Source organism: Mus caroli, unplaced genomic scaffold, assembly GCF_978045245.1.
Source record: "Mus caroli unplaced genomic scaffold, Mus_caroli_1 scaffold_12, whole genome shotgun sequence".
NCBI lineage: Eukaryota > Metazoa > Chordata > Mammalia > Rodentia > Muridae > Mus > Mus caroli.
In genome coordinates, this window is record NW_028227267.1 from 31,805,005 (window position 1) to 31,827,592 (window position 22,588).

A 22,588-nucleotide genomic window follows, 5' to 3' on the forward strand; every position below is an offset into this window, starting at 1 on the left:
CTCTTTTCTATGTGACTACAGTGCAAGGGACATATTCACAGATCATTTCATTTAATCATCACTAGACCAGTCTCATATATTTCTAGTGGCATCCTTGTTTTCTGTAGAACTACACTGGTCCTACTTGCAAAGCCTTTGCAAGTAGGTTTTTCTCTCATGTTACTCACCATGCTTACTCCTCTCCTGAACAATGCAATGAATGCCTTTATTATTGATTCCAGTCAGTGGCCTAAGTATAATCTATGGTCTAAAACCCATCCTAAACTGTAGAACATGATGAAACAGGTTACCTCCTTCTGCTAACACAATACATCTGCATATTTACAACTTAAATCTAAAACATTTTACTAATGAAACTTTTTTTCTTTATGTTTTTGTTCACACTATAAACTGATGTAGTGTCTGGTGAAAACATGGGCTTAGACAACACTTAATGACTATCAACAATCATTTCTTTCAAATACCCTTCTTTTTTCAGAATAATATCTTGATTTTGAGGGAAAATTGGGGTGAGTCTTTTTTTCAGGCTCTATGTTCATCTCAAAACTTCCATGATCTTTTGTGATCAATCATTTTTCAATAGAGATACCTCTTACTTCTGGCTATAACACCAATAATTTTTAAAAATGAAGGACAACTTCGTAGCCAGAAAACTCTATCTACCAATCACAGAAAACCAATAAAACACCCCTCCTATAAGGACATTTGTTTCTTATAAAGATACTTATTAATGTGTACAAGGCATTAGTTTTTTGCTTTTTTTAATTTTTAAAAAAAATTATTTTATTTTTAGTTTATATTTTACACTCCATCTTCCATTCCCTGCCCCTTCATCCACCCCACACCTCTTCTCCACCCCACCCAGTCTCCACATGGATGCCGCCACCCCACCCCCACCCCTACCCCACCTGACCTCAAAACTCCCTGGGGCCTCCAGTCTCTCTCTCTCTTTTTTTCACGTTCACTATAATTTTTCCCATTTTTTAAAATTTTTTTAATTAGGTATTTTCTTCATTTACATTTCAAATGCTATCCCAAAAGTCCCCCATACCCTCCCCGCCCACTACCCTACCCACCCACTCCATTAGCTTTTAAAATTTGACCTAAAACAAAACTCCTCTAATTGTGCAAGCTGCTCTTACCTACAAGTTCGTACCACAAATGCAAGAAAAGTAAATAGTTTCTGTGTCTGGGATACAATTGGTACTTCCCAACTATGATTATGCCATTTAAAAGAAGGAGCAGTTGTATATGAGAAATAGTACAGGTGTTTATCACAATCATGGAATTGCTCCCAGAGAACAACAAAGAAAAAGAAATCCTATAGAAAATGGTAAACCCTGTGCAAAGTAAATATCTTATCAAAGTGAATATCAAAGATATTTATGAAATTTCAATAGAAAAATAAATATTTCAATGAAAAATAGTAAGAAAAGCAGGATAGAGATTTTCCTAAATACATCTAAATGAACAATAGGCACGTGAAACTATATTCTATACCATTATAGACACACAAATCAAAATCACAATTAGATAGCATCTCGTATGTCATATGATAGGTATACTGAAAATGGTATAAAATGGCAGGGTTGAATTAACCTAATTATTTATTCCAGCCAAGATATAGAGGAGAAGCCTGGGTGTCCATGCAGGCAAAAATGGTTGAAGAAATTGTGATATCTATACATCTATCTATCTATCTATCTATATCTATCTATCTATCTATCTATCTATCTATCTATCTATCTATCTATCTATCTATCTTTTATCTATCTCTACAGCTCTATCAATTGATCAATATGAATATAGATGATATAGATAGATATTTATATATAATAAAACATTATTCATCCTTAATAAAATAAAACCATCTGAGATACAATGCATAATATATAATGTCCATTATACATTAATGTCATTTTATTAAGTTAAAAAGCAAACACATGAAGACAAGTGCTCCATGATTTAACATGCTTGAAAATGTAATAAAGCTCTTTTCCTGAAAGTCAGTGTGGAAATAGTAGTTGTCTGAGTTAGTAAGGCAGGGAAAATAACGAGATTTTAGAATTTATTCTGCTTAAATGTGTGTATCACACCAGCATTGGTTATAATGAAACATTATGCTTTCATAAAACCTATTACCTTGACTTTTGCTTATTTGCTTTGAAGAAAATCACAAGAATTTGAAAATAACATGTAAAGGCTTTAGCAGGATGAGAATGTCAGGTTTATTTGAAGCTAGTTCCATCCAGACAATACCAAGAACTTTGAAAGTGATGATCGTTCAGAAGATGTGAGAGAAATCTCAGGGTTTCACTTAATCTTACTGTAGTTGGTACAAGTCTGGATGCTAATCCTATAACTGAATGAGATGGAAAATGTTAACTAGAGCCATAGGGGAGAAATATTAAAGTTTGTTTAATAGAAGATTTCACAAGTTCAGACTTTAAATGTGAAAGATGAAAGTAACCCATTTGGTTGGTGATTTCCAACCATGGTTTAATTTATCATCATCATCAACAACAACAACAACAACAACAACAACAACAACAACAACAACAAAAACAACAAAAATCTTTGAAGCAAGCAAATGTTCCAATCCCTTGGAGTCACTAATTCTGTTTCTGGGATGCTATCCTAACAATGGAATATGAAATAGAGAAACTACTTATGCACAAAATATTTGCAACAGTGTGTACTTAATGGTAGCATTTGAGATTAATCTAAATACCCAGAAATGGAGGGAAAAGTGAAGTAAGATGATATTTGGTAATTAATGTCAACATCTCTTAAAAGGTGACTTAAAATGAGGGATGCAAGCAGAGAAATATACAGAAATTAAAACAACATAAAATATATCAATAGGACATTTGCAAATGTATTTCATTTACATCTTGGGGACATGTAAATTTTCTCATTGATTATCCTTTTCTTCGGCTTCAATCTACACATCTTCAAACTCAATCATAATAATGTTTGATCAAGACTTAGCCAAGGTACTGTCAGTCTGTATGGGTTCCAAACCAAATTATTGAAAAGAAATATATTTATATGACCACTATTTAATTTATTTATTATCCCACCAAAATCTAGCCTGGGATTTAAATGTATTTTTTCATAGAGATCTACAATGACATCAATACTTACATTAATCATATGGAAAAAATAATAATTGAATATTATTTATTTCCATTTAAGTGAGAAAAGAATTATACTGACAATTTGGAATATTCTGAGGTAGTTCTGGATTCATTCTGGTTCTGCATGAGCTTAAATCCATTTAGCAGAAAATTAAATTAATGCTTGCCAAGAAATTAAGATAAAGTGTGAGGATCACCATGTAAAGCTATTTGTCATCCGGGAAAGAATGGATGATCCATGTCAACCTTCACATTCAGCATCCTGAGCAGTGGGAAATTATCAACAGTTTCAGAAGTGATGGACAAATGGCGTTTGATACGGATAAATGCCACTCAATTCAAAGGCTGAAAGGACAACTGACTGTGACAGATAAATTCACTGTCCATGAAGATCAAATTACTGAAATACAGTGTTCAAGGCATCCTAAAAGGGCTTAGGCTTTGCTGTAATAACTGGAGATTAATCTCAGTCCAATTAGAGTGACATTGTTGAAAATCCTTATGAGCAATTTTCATTCTCCTGAGCACTGCAGAGACATTAGATTCCCTACACTTTTTCAAGTAAAAAAAAGAGAGAACAGATACACCTTTGACAACATTTAATGACCAGCAGAACATTCTTCCACTTATTTATAAGCCTGTGACATATAACCAAAAATGGATTCAGTGGCTTGGCTTGGAACTGATCTGTGACTAGCCATTACACAGCAACAAAGATCAATACCATTGAACTTCTTGGAGATTTACATGCAGGCTGAAATAGATGTTCATAAATTTATGACAGATAGATATAAGATGAGACTCTAGTTAGATAACTGGAATTTGAAGGGAAATTAATTGCACCCTTAGATACTTTGGAAAATTATCTTAAGTGTCTGTAAAATGGAGAAAGCTAAAGGAGATATGTAATACTTTCTTTCATTTGCATAATCAGCAAGTAATTTCTGAGAAGCTATCAGGCACATTTCCAAGTACTTGGACTATGTAAATAGGAATGTAAATATATGCCCTGAGTTCCTTGCCTTTTAACAGAGAAAATGAGAAAATAAAGCATCATGTGTAACAAGGAAATTCTCTAATCCATTAGCAGACAATTACCTTTCAAAAATGATTCATTTGATCTTATTATTGATATGTGTGTATTTATGTGTGCAGTGGAGATTGACTATAAATATGTGCAAGTATACCTACCTGGGAATTACCGGAGGCAGAAAAGAACATCAATTCCCTTAAAGCTGGAGTTGTGAGTATGTATTGGGTGGTTGGCTTGCTGTAGGACAACTGCCTGGAATCTAAACTTTGGTCCTCATGATTGTACAGCAAGTCTGTCTCGTCACTGAGCTTTCTCCCCAACCCAGTAGACATATATTTTAAGACAAACATCTACTCAAAGGATTGGAATAAAACAAGCTGCATCAGGACTTAGTGAAACAGGCAGTTTACAGTGCAAAGCAGACAGGATGATTGGAGCATACATGGTGAACCATGCCAAGATGATGAGAGGGTTAGTAAAAGTATTATCTCAGAAAAGAGTAACACAATTTGAGGAAACTTCTTGAGTCAATGTTATAAATACAGTAGGCTGGATGAAAGGAGCTTATTCTCTTACAGACTATCATGAGGGCCTGATGAGTTTTCTATCCAAAGTGGGCCCACCACCTACCTTGGTCCAGGTTCTGATTTCGTAGACTTCCAGCCTCAGATTCGTTTGTACACTATGGAGTGGTAGCCATTGACAGGCATAGACCAGGTTAGGTCAGAAAAGTGTCAAGAAATTTGGAGCCAAGCTAAAGGGATTTGTGAAGGAACATTATTTGATAACAATATTAAAGAACCAGTTTCACTGTCAACATGAACAGGGTCCAAATCAATATTCAAATACCTTGCTGGATGAGTTATCACCTTTTTCTGTGTAGGCTAGGTTGTCTTCTAACTGGCCATTCAGTCAAGGACCACCTTGGACTGCTGATCCTCTTGCTTATACAATCCTGGTGCTGAGGTCACAATTGAAATTGTGTGATGCTAGGATTATAGCACAGGGCCTCCTTCATGTTAGGCAGATGTTGTACCTAGTGAAGGAGAAGCTCTGCTCCCAGGAGCCTTTTTTCACCTCAGGCATTTCATTTGTAAGTGACATTTACTCTACAGATTTTTCGTATGCTGTGGGAGGTTACTGAGGTATTTTAAACAGAAGCTTAGAGCAGAGCCTGGATATGAGGAAATAATAGTCATGTTTATTGGTGGTTGAGAGGTGTGCATACTAGGGACTTAGACCAGAAGATAACCATATTTAAATCCTCTTTCAAAAATGTCACAGATCAAGATAAAACTAATGTCATGGACTCTTTAATCAGATAATGTTTTTAAATGTTTAAGTTTATATCAAATGAAGCCTTTCATAACACAATAAATAAATATAAACTATTGTACAAATCATTCATTCCTGAGATTTCTCATAAATTTATTACCAAGAAACATATAGCTGTTCTTTCAATCTATCCATAGAATGTGTCATCCCCAGGCAACTTCCCCTCTGAGGGATAGGTCTATATTAAACTACATAAATAATCTCTTATAAACCATGCAGCAGAGAGTATATTTATTTACCATTAAAAAACAGTGATCACTTTGCATTTACTGTAATTCAAGGAAAGAAACAAAAACAGGAACAGTTTTGTGTCAGTTGTAAAATTAAAATAATTTTTAATACATTACAATATAATAAAGGTTATCTCTTTATTTAAATTTTCATTGGACTTTGAGAGAAATCATGCTGAGCTTTGTCACATGATTGTTGTGGCCTTCAGATAGTCCTGTGTCCTCTGTAGTTCTCAATGTATGCTATAGGGAGGACAGTCAGAGTCCATCTAATAACACCTCAACAATAGTCTTCATATAGGATGGTGGACTCACAGGGTTATTAGAAGGGAAAACTCCCTTCTGCTGATATAACTGTGAGGAAATCAAACTCCAATGTGGATGCCCAACACTATTAATGATTTAAGTGTCACTGCAGTGAACAGTGATATATATATATATATATATATATATATATATATATACACATACATATACATATATATGCACATATATATACATATATATAAACAATGCTATATATAAATATAACAATGCTATATATATATATATATATATATATATATATATATAAACCAATGCTATCTATCTCTATCTATCTTTCTTTCTAAAATATATATGCATATATATTTCACAAACTCTCTTTCCAGAAATTATACTGTAGGTTTCTCACTTTGTAATAAGTTTATGTTTTGAATGATTTTACAAGTATATTGACATCACACACTTTAATCACACAAACCCCAGCACATGCCTAGGCTTATGTTCTTTATCTGATACCCTGGTCTCTCTGTCTCTATATCTCAAACTCTGTTGGATTCTGTCTCTGAATTTCTGTGTCACTGTGTGTCTCTTTTTCTATGAGTCTGTATGTCTGTGTGTGTATTTGTGTGTTTGTGTGTGTGTGTGTGTGTGTGTGTATGTGTATGCAGCCTATCATGGCTCCTAGAGCAACAACAAACAAAAGAACACTGAGTCAAGTGTGAGTATAAAATATACAAACACAATCTATTAGGTTGTGTCTGATATATATATATATATATATATATATATATATATGCACACAAACAAACATATTATACATAAACATATATGTATATATGTACACATATATATATACATGTATATATATGCATACACATATATACATATATATGTGTATATATATATGTGTGTGTGTGTGTATATATATGTATATATGTTTATGTACAATATGTCAGGATCCTGTATAGATCAAAGAGCTGGATGGTATTGAACGTTGTGACTTGGTGGTCAACTTACTACGATGATATCGTAATTTTTTTCTACTACCGCCCTTGAAATAATCCAGGGATCAATCTCATGAAACAAACAGTTAAATCAAAATATAGGTTTATAGCCAGTCTTTCCACTCTCCCTACACAATTTTAACTGAATTTACAAACTTTCAAATGACTCTTTTCTTATCTTCAAGAGTCTTGGATTAGATTTGGTGCATATAGAGTATAATCAATACAGTGTTAGTGTCACACATGAAATCTGGAGGATTTTCTGTTGAATGAATATCATATCCATACCATGGACATTAGTTACTTTGAGCTTACAGAGCCTGTAATCAGCTTATGGACCACAACACATTGAAATTTCACTGGCAGGTTGACATAATGAATTTTGAAATCCATCCAGCAAGGTGTTCATAAGATGTCAAAAGGATTTCATAGGGCAAGATAAGTCATGGCTATATAGTTGATCTGTTTCTTATCTTTTTAATATATGTTTATACATTTATTTAATGTGTGTAGTTATGTATGTGTGCATAAATGTTCATGCACATATGTTTGTTTGCTTGTAGGCTTAGTGTTTATAGAGGTAAGGAAAACTCGTGGAAGTTGGCTCCTGCTTCTACCATCTTGCTTGCAGTGATGGAACTAAGATCAATAGGCCTGAAGCAGAGCATCATTACCTATTAGGTCATCTAAACCCCTCTTTTTCTCTTCTTTTATACAGGAGCATAAACAATTAAAATAAAGAAAAGTATAATTTGCTTTTGTTTTGTTAGACTGTGCATAATAAAAGTAGTTGTAGTGATTCCTAAACACTCAAGGCTGGATATGAAGCTAAAAAAATGATTTTGTAGATGAAGAGTCAAATAAGCAATGAATATTTGATATGTTTAAGCCAGAGAGGGGAGTCAAGAATAATTGGTAACATACATTACTCTCTCTCTTCAGGATCACAGTGTTTGCTTTTGACTGCATGATAGGCTTGTAGTATCTGAATCATGCTTGTGAATGCTGTATCTGATGATTAGGATAGAAAGTTATTGAACATCTCTGACTCCACATCTGTTCATGTCTAATGAGAAAAGAGTGCCACTTAATTTTATATCATAGCATAAAATAAGACAACGAATGGGAATGTACTAGACTAAAATACTCCATTCAAAATAAACATGAATCAGCTGCTGATGACTTTGAACCTACCCACCCATTTCCTAAAGCATTTACATTAAACATGGTAACACATTTTCAGAATGATAATGACCTTGGCTTTTGCCTTTTGTACTGACTTACATTTGTTTACCTGTGTTTGTCTAGATAAGTTTTATACAAGTGAAATTAAAGATACTTGTATTATTTCTGTTATTATTAAAAAGTTCTTCAAAACTCATACAGGAGGTAAAACACACAGCACAAACTCAGTCCTCTTAAAGTCTTAGACGAACAGTTCATTATTGTCAATTACAATGTACTGAAGATCTCTAGAAACTTTTCATTTTGTACAACTGAAATTCCATATATTGATTTCTCTTTTCTCCAGCCCCAGGCAACCAGTATTCTCTTTCTACTTCTCTGAGTGTGATTACTTTAAAGGCTTAACATAAGATAAATAATGTGCTGTTTTTCACTTAGTACATCCTCAAGTTTCATTCATAATACATTTGCTTAAGTTTCCTACACTTTGATGGCTGAAAAATATATCACCTCTCTCTCTCTCTGTGTGTATGTGTATGTGTGTGTGTGTGTGCACTTACATATATACATCTCACTATTCATCATCTACCAGTGGAGATAATTCATTTTTACATCTTGGCTATAAGAATCAATGTAATATAATGATCAATGCAATAAAGATAGAGTGTAGAAATCCCACTGTGAAAAAAAGATCTGGATTCTTTGAATGCTTGATGATTTGTCCATCATGCTAATTTTCACAAAGGCTGTGACATTCTGTACCCTTCCATTAAGGACACTAGAATCCTATTTCTCCATATCTTAGACAATAGATGTTTTTCTGTTTTGCCTTTCTAACTCTCTTTTTGCCGTCTTTACTGATTTGCTTGTTTCCTAGTGGCCATCCTAACTGATGGGAGGTGACTGTACTTCATAATAAGTTCTCTCTTCCTAACAATTTTAAGGTAGTACATCACTGCACAACTGTTGACCATTTTTATGTCTTCTTTGAAGAAATGTCTACTAGTTTGCTTTAGATATTAGCCCCTTATCAGCTATATGATTTATATGCAATTTCTTATTCCAATTTCACTTCACTAATTATTTCTGTTGCTGTAAGGATATTCTTTAAATTAATGTCATGTCACTTGTCTTCCGGATGCAGCTACCTCAGATATCTTACAAATTAAAGAGCTGGGGTTTGAGCTTTAGTTAGTGACACTGCATCCACTTAGCAAAACCAAGGCTCTCAGTTCATTCCACAGCACTGGAAACAAAAGGTACATTTAAAAATGCAAATTATAACTATTGTTTTTATCCTATAAACTTTTTTGCAAAGTAAGGAGAAAAGCACAATGCAAACCAAAGAAACCAGTGTTGATTCAGTACAGAGAAATTTCCTGCACTGCCCTTTGGAAGTTACAAAATAGTAGTTATATTCCTTGTGAGAATTTAGGATAATTTTAAAGAAAAGCTACATCTCTCAATTTCTTATTAAATTACCCTTTAAGAATTTACCCATTTGCATTTGTGCTTACATACTAAATGGTCTAATATCCTAAATTAGTTAAATTAATATTCAAAAATGAAGCTCTCTTGATACATGATGCTAAAAGCTATTGACATCTTGTTTCTTGAATTATTCAAACATGCATAATTACCAATTTGGATAAGGGTGTCTTATAAATTATAAACAGGCAATTCATTTAAAGATATACTCTTTCCCCAATTTTCCTAAAAAAAAATGCCCATCTTTGAATTCCATTGGTGTATTTTAGGGCTCATAAGAGTATTTGGATAAAGCAGGTTTCTGTGCCTCATTGTATATATAAAATTTTCTGTGTTCCCATACTGAGGTCACATTGGAAAAATACACAGCACTGTTAAAATAATCTAACTGTAGTGACTACATGCAAGATACACTGTGAAAGCTGGCATGAAGCTGTTCTCATCCTAATATGCCTATCCTATGATATCATTCTGATTGTATAAGCATCTAAGCAGATATCATTCCTCAACTTTAGGTTACTAGCCTTTAAGTAAAAAGCAATGGAAAGCATTCTTGGAAAATTGTTATAACTATTAGGCCTGGATATTAGATATAGAAACCAGTGCAAGTCACAGGTCACTGTCTGGGGATCCCAAATATGGATGAAAATGCAATCCATTCTGTCAGCCAGTTGTACCTGCTGCTGACTCTGTAATCCTGTCAGGAACACAGCTTTCTTCTGGAAAGCTCTTCATAATACACTCTTTGGTACAGTAAAGAGAATCCATAAGAAAACCACTGTTAAGTCTTACAGTCTCTAACACTGAGCAGGGGCCACCATGATCAGAAGCAAAACAATTGGACATAACACAGGGCACTTAGTAGTGATCTTCAGGATGGATTATTTATTATTATTATTTATTTATTTATTCATTTTTTTTGAGACAGGGTGTCTCTGTATAGCCCTGGCTGTTCTGGAACTCACTCTGTAGACCAGACTGGCCTCAAACTCAGAAATCTGCCTGCCTCTGCTTCCCAAGTGCTGAGATTAAAGGCATGCACCACCAACGCCTGGTCAGGATGGATTGCTTTAAGGATAAGGTGGTATCAATTTACTAATGAAAATAATAGGAATATTTAGTGCTACTATTTAAAAATGTTGATTAGAACAATAGTAAAATACTAATTGTTGCTGTGTTCTAGACACTCAGCTGATTTCTGTTTTCTTTGTTTAGAACACAAAAAATAAAATAAGAAACTGATTGGTGTTTGGTGTTAGAAAGCTTCCCTCCTTTTATTGAAAGAAGATTTTTTTCCCTCTCATATAATGTTTACCCATTTCTGATTCCTCCTCTCTATTTCTCCCAGATCATACCTACCTCCATTCCTACCCAGGTTCATCACTTTTCTCTTTCTCATTAGAAAACAAACAGGCTTCAAAGTGATACAGATAAAATAACATAAAATAAAATATAAAATCTAACATAATGGAACAGGACAAAACGAACAGTAGAAAAAAAGTCCAAGATAAAGCAAACAAATTACATACAGACACAGAGAATACCACACAAAGCACATAAATAGCACACAATAGCACACAAATTACATATTGACACAGAGAGTCACTTATTCACTCACCCGGGAACCCAAAAAATGCTCACCTAGAAGCCTTAATAAATAAACATAAAAGAGTTACAGAAGGACAGGAGAGAACAAATTATATAAATTACATATAATATTAACTTAAAATAAAAAATAAGATTTTTTTAAAAATGTAAAGCCCTGACATGCCATATGAGATAAAGACACCACTGATTTTCTTTTCTGTTGGTCATCTACTGTTGGATATGCAGCCTACCCTTAAGAGTAGTTTGTTCCTCCAGGGAGACTCCATTGAAGACAACTACATTTTTGCTTGCAGGTGTTTGTCAGTTGGAGATAGCTTTTGAGTTAGTGATGCAGACTTGTGTCTATTCATCTCTAGGACTCCTGCTGGTACATATGTATGCAGGCCCTGTGCGTACTGCCTCAATCTCCATGCGTTCTTATGTGTGCTGATCCTGGTGACTGGGAAGACTTTGTTTCCTTGGAGTCTTCCATCTGTATTTTATGCTCTTTATGCCTCCTTGTCTGTGGGTTTCCCTAAACCCTGAGGAGAGGGAGGCATGCCATTTTTGGCTCAGTGTCTGAGGAGTGTGTGTGTGTGTGTGTGTGTGTGTGTGTGTGTGTGTGTGTGTTTGTGTTTGTGTTTGTGTGTTCTGGCTGTGGGTCTCTGTATGAGTTCCCATCTGCTACTGGAGGAAGCCTCTCTGATGATGGCTGAACAGTGCACTGATGTTCTTCTCTGGCTGGAGTCTCAGCAAATTTCATTACATACCTTACCTCACTCAAACTTCCAAGCAAAGCGTTTGGTAAAATTGTAATGATCTCCACTGTACAAATAATAAAACTATAGATCAAGTGGTTTAAACTACTTAACCAAGATACAAGGTTAGAAAGTCTGGATTACGACTTATCTTAGAATGACTAAAACTCAGCTCTACCACTGTGGTCTATAGGTTCTTCTCATAAATCTAAAATAAGCAATAGACATGTGGATTGTAACTAAGTATCCAAACTCTCACTCCAGATAGGAATGTGACCCTGCTGCATACTATTGCACTGCTTGCATTATAAACAAAATATGCCCTTATCATGGCCCTGTGTGTATGTTCACAGATGCGAATACACATTTTAATGTTTTTAAATTCTCAAGCACAGGAGATTAAATGTCTAAACTAAAATTACATTTCCAGATGGTATCTGTAAGCAGCAAATTAAAATCTAATGCATATATTAATTAATTTCCTAGCAGTCTTCATAGAGAAGGAGGCTTTGTGACTGTTTCTAGACTAGTGAGCACTGGTTGCACCTCAGTATAATAAGGCATGCAAGTGCACAACACAACACAACACAACACAACCATACCCAGCAGGATGCTTAAGGGCTGCAGAGACCAGGAGTCACTCACTATGACTGAGCAAACGGTGTTGTCTCTTTCCATATATTGAGACTCCAGGAAATCTCCACTAGCAATGAAGAGGGAGCCCAAATGTGGCACGTGCTGTCATTGCTTAGCATCCCAACAGTGTGCTTTGTCTGGCAGTGGGCAGCTTGCTAAGGCAAAATGAAAATCTCATTGTGGTAAGTTGTATTTGTTTGATAAACAATGATAATGAACATTTTTCTCATTTACTTTTTGGTCAATTTTTGTCCTCTTTTGAAAAATAAAAATTTGGACCTTTTGCTTACTTTTGATCAATACTTTAGTAGTAGGAGGAGGAGGAGGAGGAGGAGGAGGACTTTACTATACAGTTCACTTGAATGATTTATGTACTATAAACATTAACTCTTAAATAGATAAATAGTTTGCAAATATTTTCTATCATTGAAAAGTTGTCTCTTTCACTGTGGTGTTCCATTCATTATAGAAGGCTCTTAGGTTGTTAAAGATCTCACTTATTAATAAAGGGAGCTGTTTAGCCAGAAGAGCCAGTTGTTACCAAGCCTGATGACCCGAGATGGTTTAGTGTTTAAGCATTTTACCTTACATATTGACTAACCTGTCTCAGCTCTCCCTTCCATTATGTCTGCTATAACTTTAGTGGCTAGTAATTATTTTCTCTATGAGAGCAACTTTCTGAGAACAACTTTCTGTCTTTTTTTTTCTCCCATCTGTAATTTTGTTTCCACAAATTACAGATTATCTTCATTTTAATGAATGACTTTATTTGTACATAAATATTTTACTTTCTCAATTCACTTACTTAATAAAATATACCTAGTTTATTTCTGTATCTTGGCTATTGTGTTCAACATTGTAGAGACCATGAAAATACAACCATTTCTTTGATATCAGTGTTCCTTTACATATGACAAGAAGAGATATGATGGCTCATATGATTGATTTTGGCTTATTTTATTTTTAGAGGAACATTTATTGTTTTCCAGAGTGACTATGCTAATGTATTTATTTGCATATTTCTTTGGGGGAGTAAACACTTTCAATTTTATTCCAAAAACAAAAGAAATCCCATTTAGAACTTTCTAAAAATAATACTTTATAGGCTTTTACTTTTACAGAAAAACTGAGGAGAAGCTACATTCTACATGTGAGTTTTCAACTGTCCCCAAGTCTAGGCCCCAACACAGTCTGATCTGTTTTTAGGATACATGCAGATTCATTACAGCTGATTAGTTCCTATCTTTCCTTAGTCAGTGTTAGAATTTGCAGTATAGTTATAACCCAATTGCCTTGTACTTTATATTAATGAGCGCAATTATATCACCTGCCTATATTCATAGCACCACACAGATGGTCACTATCTGGGATATATTTACTCAGAATTTTATCAATATTAATTAATCACTCATTAATAATTTAGTACTTAATCCTTTCCAATCTGCCCTTTAATTTAATTTTTATAATTTTTATAATTTTAAAGATAGTTCTGCAAACAAAGAGCATAAATTTCACTAATTCTAGTGTTATCTGCCTGTTTGCCACAGGCATGTCACCCTTACAGTAGTTTATGAGGTAGCAAGGGTTCTCAGGAGAGGGTCAAGTTTACTTGTTCTGAGTAAAAAAGTTCATGAGATTAAAATGACCATTAAGCTGTTTGCTGAGTTTGGACTCATGGCACAGGACATTGAAAAAGCCACAATAAATTTTCTCCCACTGCTGGAGAGATCATATTAGCCTGTGTACCATGGTTGAAGCCAAACTTGTAAGTGCCTTCCGTCACTGCATCTACATTTTAAAGTCCAGTTCTGCACCACTGTGGCTTCTAAATAGCATAGTTTTTAGGCTATATATGGAGTCCAAGACACCAATATACTTTCCTGCCATGTGTAAGGATTTGTGGACAGAGACTTAAATTTTAGGTATTTATTTGAATTGAATTTATTTGTTAAATTATTTAGGGAATTTATTACACAAGTCTAGCCCTTAGGAACTGTGCACACTGATGTGGCTGATGGCTCTGTGCAATGATTTGTTCTCCCGCTAGGGTTTCCTTACTATTTTGTGTTTCTTTGTTTGTTTTTACATTGTTTTGTTTTATTGTTTTACATGTTGGGGTCAAACCTAGAACATCACACAAATTAGACAATGAACTGATTTTGTAAAGTACCTTTCAGTCTTTACTAACTTGATATAACATTACAGGTGTCTCATCATCAACATTGTCATAATCTCCAAATGATAGTACCTTAGAAAAGTCAACATCAACAACAATAAAATTATTGCCTAACAAAATGAAACTAGCCCCATATATTCAAATTCAGGTCAATATGAATAATCAAGTCTCCTAATTTGCATTGCTGTATCAAAAGTTCCTCATGGCCTTGCCTAAACCTTAATAAATAGGAAAAAGGACAGCCACAGCTTTCATTCTGTACCGAGGATATAGTGGAAATTTCCAGCTAATACTGGAAATTCAGAGATGTTCATAGGATCAGCAGTGATATCAGACTCTAGGAAATAAGAACTGTGACCCAGGATACCAGAGCAAGGGAGCATCATCCTACATCCCTGCTAAATATGCTTATTGCTTAAAGGCACTATGTTTACATAAAAATGTGACCTTTTGCATTGTTGTTGTCTCAAACATTCTGCAGTCCCTTCCTCTGAGTTGAAACATATACTCCTGAAGAAAGAATGAGGGCTCCTAGGTCCTCAGGAGACTCCAAGTTTAAGAATCATACATAGCTAAAAAAAATCAAGATTCTTAGAGAGTTCATGGGTCTTCCCCAATGTATGAACCACTGCTGGGGAGGCGAGATCCTCTCTTAAAAGAAACTCTTCTGTACTCATGACTAATAGATTAGTTTCTCTAAAGCCAGCCCTGGTTGGGATCTATGCTTTAGCTTGTTGTTGTTGCCCTGTCTAGGTGAACAGGCCTTTATTCACATCCCCCTAGGAGAAGTCATAGAATAACAAGACTGTGCTGTATAGTTCAACCTACTGATTTTTTATCCACGAGGCACATCTGAGTTTTTTTTTACAAACAAACTCAGGATATTTCCTCTTTATATATTTGATTTTAAAATGGAGAACAAAGCACTAGATACGGGCCTTAAGCCAAGATATAATCCTGAGCATAATGCCAGGTTTCCAGCCTAGGGCTTTGCTTTACAATTTGCAAACTACTTTGAACTGCACAGAGTAACGTTGATGAAATTTATGAAACTTAAGCTTACTCTTAAAATTCTCAGAAAGAGATTTCTGTTCCCATCTTGCTCCAGAAAGGATTAGCAGTGTTAATATGCAAAATGATTATAATTACTTTAATTAAGTAACCACTTGACCCTTACTTTAATGTTCCTGTGAATTTTGAACAATATTTGAAATTAGACTTTGTAGAAGTGAAAACTGAAGACACAGGATTGTATAGATCACCCAGAAAATATGGAAGAGAGACAAAAATGTAGAACTTGGCAGAGAAATTGCGAAGATGTTCAGAATTGAAGAATCTTATAGTAGTACCACTTGAGAAAATGTCTTTAAATTTAGCAATTGATAGCTTCAGAAAACAAACTGCAAAATAGTAACAACAATAAAACCCCATGTATGTAAGAAGTTTGAAGACCTAATTCCACTAAATACACAGAGAACCCCTAGAAAAACAATCATAATTATGATGTGTACCGAACAGCGAACAGAAGGTGTAGTGTGGGGTGGCATCAGGACCTTCTGGGAAATGCTTCATAGTAAGGAGAGCAGAGCTTATCGTGCATCTTCCTAGGAGGGAGGAAGATGAGTTAATCACTTGGATGGTGACTTAGTTGAGTTTCTTTTGCTGTGATAAGATGGACCATCTAGAGCATGCCATATCCAGGGATCCATCCCATAATCAACTTCCAAACACTGACTCCATTGCATACACTAGCAAGATTTTGCTGAAAGGACCCAGATATAGCTGTCTCTTGTGAGACTATGCCATGGCCTAACAAACACAAAAGTAGATGCTCACAGTCAGCTATTGGATGGATCACAGGGCTCCCAATGGAGGAGCTAGAGAAAGTACCCAAGGAGCTAAAGGGATCTGCAACCCTATAGGTGGAACAACATTATGAACTAACCAGTACTCCGGAGCTCTTGACTCTAGCTGCATATGTATCAAAAGATGGCCTAGTCCGCCATCACTGGAAAGAGAGGCCCATTGGACTTGCAAACTTTATATGCCCCAGTACAGAGGAATGCCAGGGCCAAAAAGTGGGAGTGGGTGGGTAGGGGAGTGGGTGGGAGGGTATGGGGACTTTTGGGATAGCATTGGAAATGTAAATGAGGAAAATACCTAATAAATAGTATTAAAATAAATAAATAAATAAATAAAATGTAGAAGCAAAAAAATAAATAAAATAAAATTCACAAACTGAAAGTAACATGGGGAGGAAGAGGTGTAGTTGGCTTAAAATCCCAAGTTACGTTCTTTCACAGGGAAGACAGGCCCATTTGTTACTCCACACAGAATTATCTCTGATCAAGAAATTCCCTTCATAGCCAACGTGCACTGAAAGAACCAGGAAGGATGCTGCTTGCTGTTAAGCTCACTCATACCCATTTAGATTTCTTATACAGTTTAGGATTATCTGTCTAGGGAACTGTGCTGCCCATAGTAGGCTGATATCTTCTCCATCAGTTAATTAAAACTGTAGCTCAAAAAAATATCCACAGGCTAATCTGACCTAGAAAATATCTTCTGTTAAAATTCTATTTCTAGTTAATTCTAGATTGTATCATATTGACAGTAAAAGCTATTTAGGATATGTAGCAAAGGGTACCATATAGGATCAGAGATGCTGGTAAAGATACACGTTTACCTCTTCCTTCTGCCCTACTTGATTTTTTTTCAGTGGGCTAGATATTCTTGTTGGCAGGAAAAAAAAATGCTTAATTCCATGTTAGCAGTGCATCTATTTCTCCATTGGCTCCAGGCTTCCCCATTTAGTTACATGTCAGCTGAAAGCCTATGTGAACAACTAGGAAATGTTCTCTGTCCATACAGACTCATTCAACACTAATGGATTTACTTCAGGTTTCCCTTTTCTCTTGTCTCAAGAGACAGCATGTTCTATGTCATGGCTACTTGAAGAATAGGAAGACATGTGGGTCAGAGCTAAGCAAAGGTGTGTCGAGTTCAAAAGAAGCAATTGAATGTGAGAAGAGGCCAGCATGTATTATAAGAGACTGAAAAATATTATAAGCCATTGTGAATAATAACATATATGCACAAATATTTAAAGGTAAAGAAACATGCAATATATGCTATATTGCAATATAATAATATGATTTTTATAACACTACTGTAATATAGTTTACATTACATAAAATGCACTATCAAGCGTGTTCAGGAGGACTTCAAGCCTCTCTGATTTTTAGCAGAGAGGTTAGTGTGTTATATGACTTCCAAAATAAATAAATAAATAAATAAATAAATAAATAAATAAATAAATAAATAGATAAAACTAAATAACGAAATAAATGCACCATGTGCTCATGAACATGCATTTGCTACACATCTTACTCCTTTCCAAATTCTAACCTAAATTTTATCCCTACACACTTGCTTATTTCTAACTATTCATAAAAAAAATGATGTAATATAACAATATATTTAGTTTCTTTTACTTTTTAAAACAGTTTAATTGTAGAAAGATTAGGCATTCTTCTTGGGGTAGAATAGAATTAGAAAAATCACCATCTTTCCATTTTTAATGTCAGACTTTCCATTTAGTTTTATGTTTTTCTATTTATTATGTGTGTTTTTGTATATGTGTGTGTCTATGTGTATTTTTATCTATGCACATATTTTGGCATATTCATATGTTCATACACATATTTCTTTACATTCCAAGCTCCACAATAACCCTGAATTACAAATATTTCTATTCCTAGGTTTCAGATGAAGAAAGTGACACATGATTGCATTTGAATCTAAACTCATAAACTTCTTAAGTGCTGGAACAAATATGAAAATCAGGTTGGTTTAGCTTTTTTTTTTTTTTTTTACTCCATTATATTACCTTATATTAATTTCAAAGCCTCACTTCTCTAAAAAAATGCCAGCTATCTCAGAATATTAAGTGGATGGTGGATACCCTTCAACTGTATGTGATGAGCTGCTATTCATTGTCTTGCATCAACAAAGAAAAGAAACAGAGAACTGAACTGCGCTTTCAAAACAGGCAAGGTAATTGAAAAAGCAGATAAAAAGTCGAAAGTAATAACAAAAGAAGCCTGTCTGCATATTGAGATGTAATCCACCTCGCCTAATCAATTATTCTTGAAATAAAAGAATACTAAAAGTGATTAGATGGTTCTTTTCTATTGTATTTAATTATTTCCAAGTTTATCCTGGGATGATACAGAAAGGCTCCTATAACAACGTGATGATTCACAAGGACTTCAAGCCTGGGTTAGGACAGATCAAGCCAGGACTTACCTCAAATGGATGGAGGCTATCTTGCAGTCTTAAAACCACTCAATATAATCCATTTAACATACTTAAATGTCTTTGGGAGGACAGAGGGTATTGAGTGATTAGGGTTTACATTGTGACCTTGACACTAAAATGAAATCTTTAAGATGTATGCTTTAGATTCCTGCATTTCACTGTCAATATCAGAACATGAATTTCAGTAACTTCACACTAGCTCTTTTCTTCCCATCTCTTACTTCATTGAATTCTTGGCCTCACTGTAGTTTCTGTTGCTCCAGAGTTACTAGAAGCCTCATTAGGCTTTGGTCTCTTTGAGCTCATTCGTAGAGCATTCTAATTGATCAGACTTTGTTTAAGCATTCAGAGGCCATACACTTCATTTCTGAACCCACATCTCAGTGTAGGCCTTGTTCTCCATTGCTCTCAGTACACTCTAAGTTGACTCTCTGCCTCTCATCAGCATCTTCAATTTTAATGCCAATCTGTATCCCTTAAGGCAATTTCTAGTCTTGTCTCTTACCTGCTCAAACCCATGAAGTTTCCTCAGCGTCCTATACATGAAGGTCAGTTCTTGCAAACACAGTCTAAGGACTTCACACTTTGAATTCAAATAGGGAAACTATCTAATAAAAATGGCCAAGAGATTTTGATTCAGACTTATGAGTTTGTTCAACAGCTGCCTTAACACATATCAAGGAAATTACTGCAGTATGGTATGATTGGTTTTCTGAAGAATATCCACAGTTTCACCTATGTGAAGCCTCACATTATATTCCCACCAGCAGCACTGACGTGAAATTGGCAAATACCCAGAGCATTCAACCTGTCAATCTTAAACCAAAAATATAGAATATGCAAAAACTGCATCAGTAACAAAATTTTTTCAGCAACAAAAAGGTTCATGAAATCTTCTGTTTCCTGGGTTTTCCTTTTGCTTTCTGTCTTTATTTTCCCTTAATTTTTCAAAGCAACCACGGTGGTCTTTGTACTTTCTATTTGCCTGGCTCAAGTGATGGCTGCTGTCTTAGGATTTTATTTTTGGATAGGTAGTCCTTATTGTTGATTCAATCTCACATACCTATATATGTTTTGTATATTTTTCATCCAGTCTTGGTAGGTTGAATATTCTGGGAACTAAACATTTTTAAATATATTTTTCAAGTTGTTAATTCTTCCCCATAATATTGTCATATGACCCTATTTCAACAAGCCAGACGGTGATGTTATCCTTTCAAGTCTGAACTTAGTTGTTTGAGTCTTTTGATTCTTAATTATTCTACATAGAGGTTTGCCAATTTGATCTGCTCATAGATATAACTGCTGATTTTACATTCACTTTTTCTGCCCTCTGTTTAGTGTAAGTCTGCTGACATCTTCATTATTTCCCTCCTTCTATGAGCTCTTTCCTTACCTGTTTGTAGGCTCTGAAAGCGTGGGGTTATGATCTTCTTTAGACCTTGGGGGATATTTGTTTATTTTCTTGTATTTTTGTGTATCATTCTGTGGATGGCCAGCCAAGTTTCCCATGAGAAACCATCTGACAACCTTAGAGGTCGTCATGTTTCCCAACTTCAGAGATCATTCCCTTCCTGTGTCCTTTTCCTTTCTCTGATTTTGAGTGTAGGACATCTATCTCAATGGGGATAAGTTCTCTAAATTAGTTCAACTTGGAGGTCACTGGGAACCTCCAAGCATTAATTACTTTCCAGAAATGGTCTAAAAGTTCATATATATATATATATACACATATATATATACACACACATACATGTATATATATATATATATATATATACATGTTCACTTTTATTTATTCAATTTTCATTTTCATACAGAGTGCAAATCTAAGATGACCTGTCCCCTCAGGTTATCCCTCTGTACTCCTGAATGTATCCACACATTGTTCAACTGAGGACTAGTGAGTGTAATAATTCAATACTTTTTTTTCACTAAATTTGATTTCTTAGAATACATCCTCAGTTTGTTCATACATAAGCATCTATTTATCTTCTGCTTCTCATAATAATTAGTGGCATGAACTCTTCAAGGGAAGCCAGAAGCTCCTTTCTCTATCCAGGAAAATATAGTGCAATGCCTCCAAATTAGGGTATGCTTGTAGCTTGATAAATGAATGGTATAGACAACAATTCTAGGTAGACAGGCACCATACAGTGTTATACTGTGAACAACATCAATATTTTCCTGGCTGTACAGTCACTGCATTGACTTAGAATGTATGTCAACAGTTGGGTGTGTTCATAAAAAGCCCACAATGATTTTTGTTGAAATTGCTGTATTGTTATGTTAGTCATCTGCTTTTGAAAATTGCAGCAGATGCTGTACATCAAACCAAAAAGAAAAATGAATGCCATTCCTTATAATGTCTGCATCCCACCCCTCTCTTCAGTGAAGATTCTGTAGTCAGTGAAGCAGTCTTACTTCTATTGAGAATCTAGAAGCTGCCTTGCCATTTTCAACAATAAAAGTAAAAGAATCAAACCACAACAAACTATAAAAACAAAACAACAACAACAACAAAACATTCACTAAGTGTATGAGTCTCTCAAGGTTTGAAGAGCATGCTTTTAAAGTAGAAGTCTGCAGGATGTTAATTAATTCCTATTATCTGAGATGATAGGGGCAGGTGGGCAGAGAAGGAAAAATAGCCTGGCTTTTATCTTTCCATACAAGATACTCTTAAAAAAAAAGCAATGAATGTGTCCCCCAAAGAGTCAATGGTCCTCTGAAATGAATCTGTAGAGTAACAATGTACATTGTTTGGACTTGTTTGGGCAAGGACACTTAAAGGGAAAGTATCTTCAAATGGAGATCGTTAAAGATATATGGAACTAAAGAGCCTCCTTGGTAAGGTCTCACTCCTCTGTCTGTTCTCTTTTCTTTCCTACTCTATATATGCCTTTCTTTCTAACATTTTCTCCAATCATCTATAGAGAGAATATCTCATGTATTGTATGGATGCATAACCTGACAATTAAAAAGACTATGGTGTATATAGGAAAGGGTTGAAAAAGAGGGAGTACAGATACCAAACCCAGACACTATTGTGGATGCCAAGAAGTGCTTGCTGACAGGAGTCTGATATAGATGTCTCCTGAAAGGCTATGCCAGAGCCTGACAAATACAGATACGGATGTTCACTGTCAACTGTTGTACTGAGCACAGGAATGCCAATGGAGGACTGAGAGAATGGATGAAGGAGCTGAAGGGGTTTGCAACCCCACATGAAGAACAACAATATCAACCCCCCACTCACCCCCCCAAAGAGCTCCCAGGGACTAAACCACCAACCAAAGAGTACACATGGAGGGACCCATGGCTCCAGCTGCATATGTAACAGAAGATAGCTTTATCTGGCATCAATGAGAGGAGAGGCCTTTGGTCCTGTGAAGGCTCAATGCCCTAGTGTAGGGGAATGCCAGGGCAGTG

General features: G+C 35.2%; 1 protein-coding gene and 1 long non-coding RNA gene across 7 annotated transcripts in view; one reads left to right on the forward strand and one right to left on the reverse strand.

Annotated features, from left to right (window-relative positions):
- Positions 1-22,588, reverse strand: part of Nrg3 (neuregulin 3) — a 1,083,337-nt gene that overhangs the window by 490,874 nt on the left and 569,875 nt on the right. The window lies entirely within an intron of this gene.
- Positions 5,043-18,827, forward strand: LOC110308899 (uncharacterized). Its single transcript, XR_002379631.3, has 4 exons — positions 5,043-5,266; positions 12,711-12,842; positions 18,598-18,682; positions 18,769-18,827. It is a non-coding gene; the product is annotated as an uncharacterized LOC110308899 (long non-coding RNA).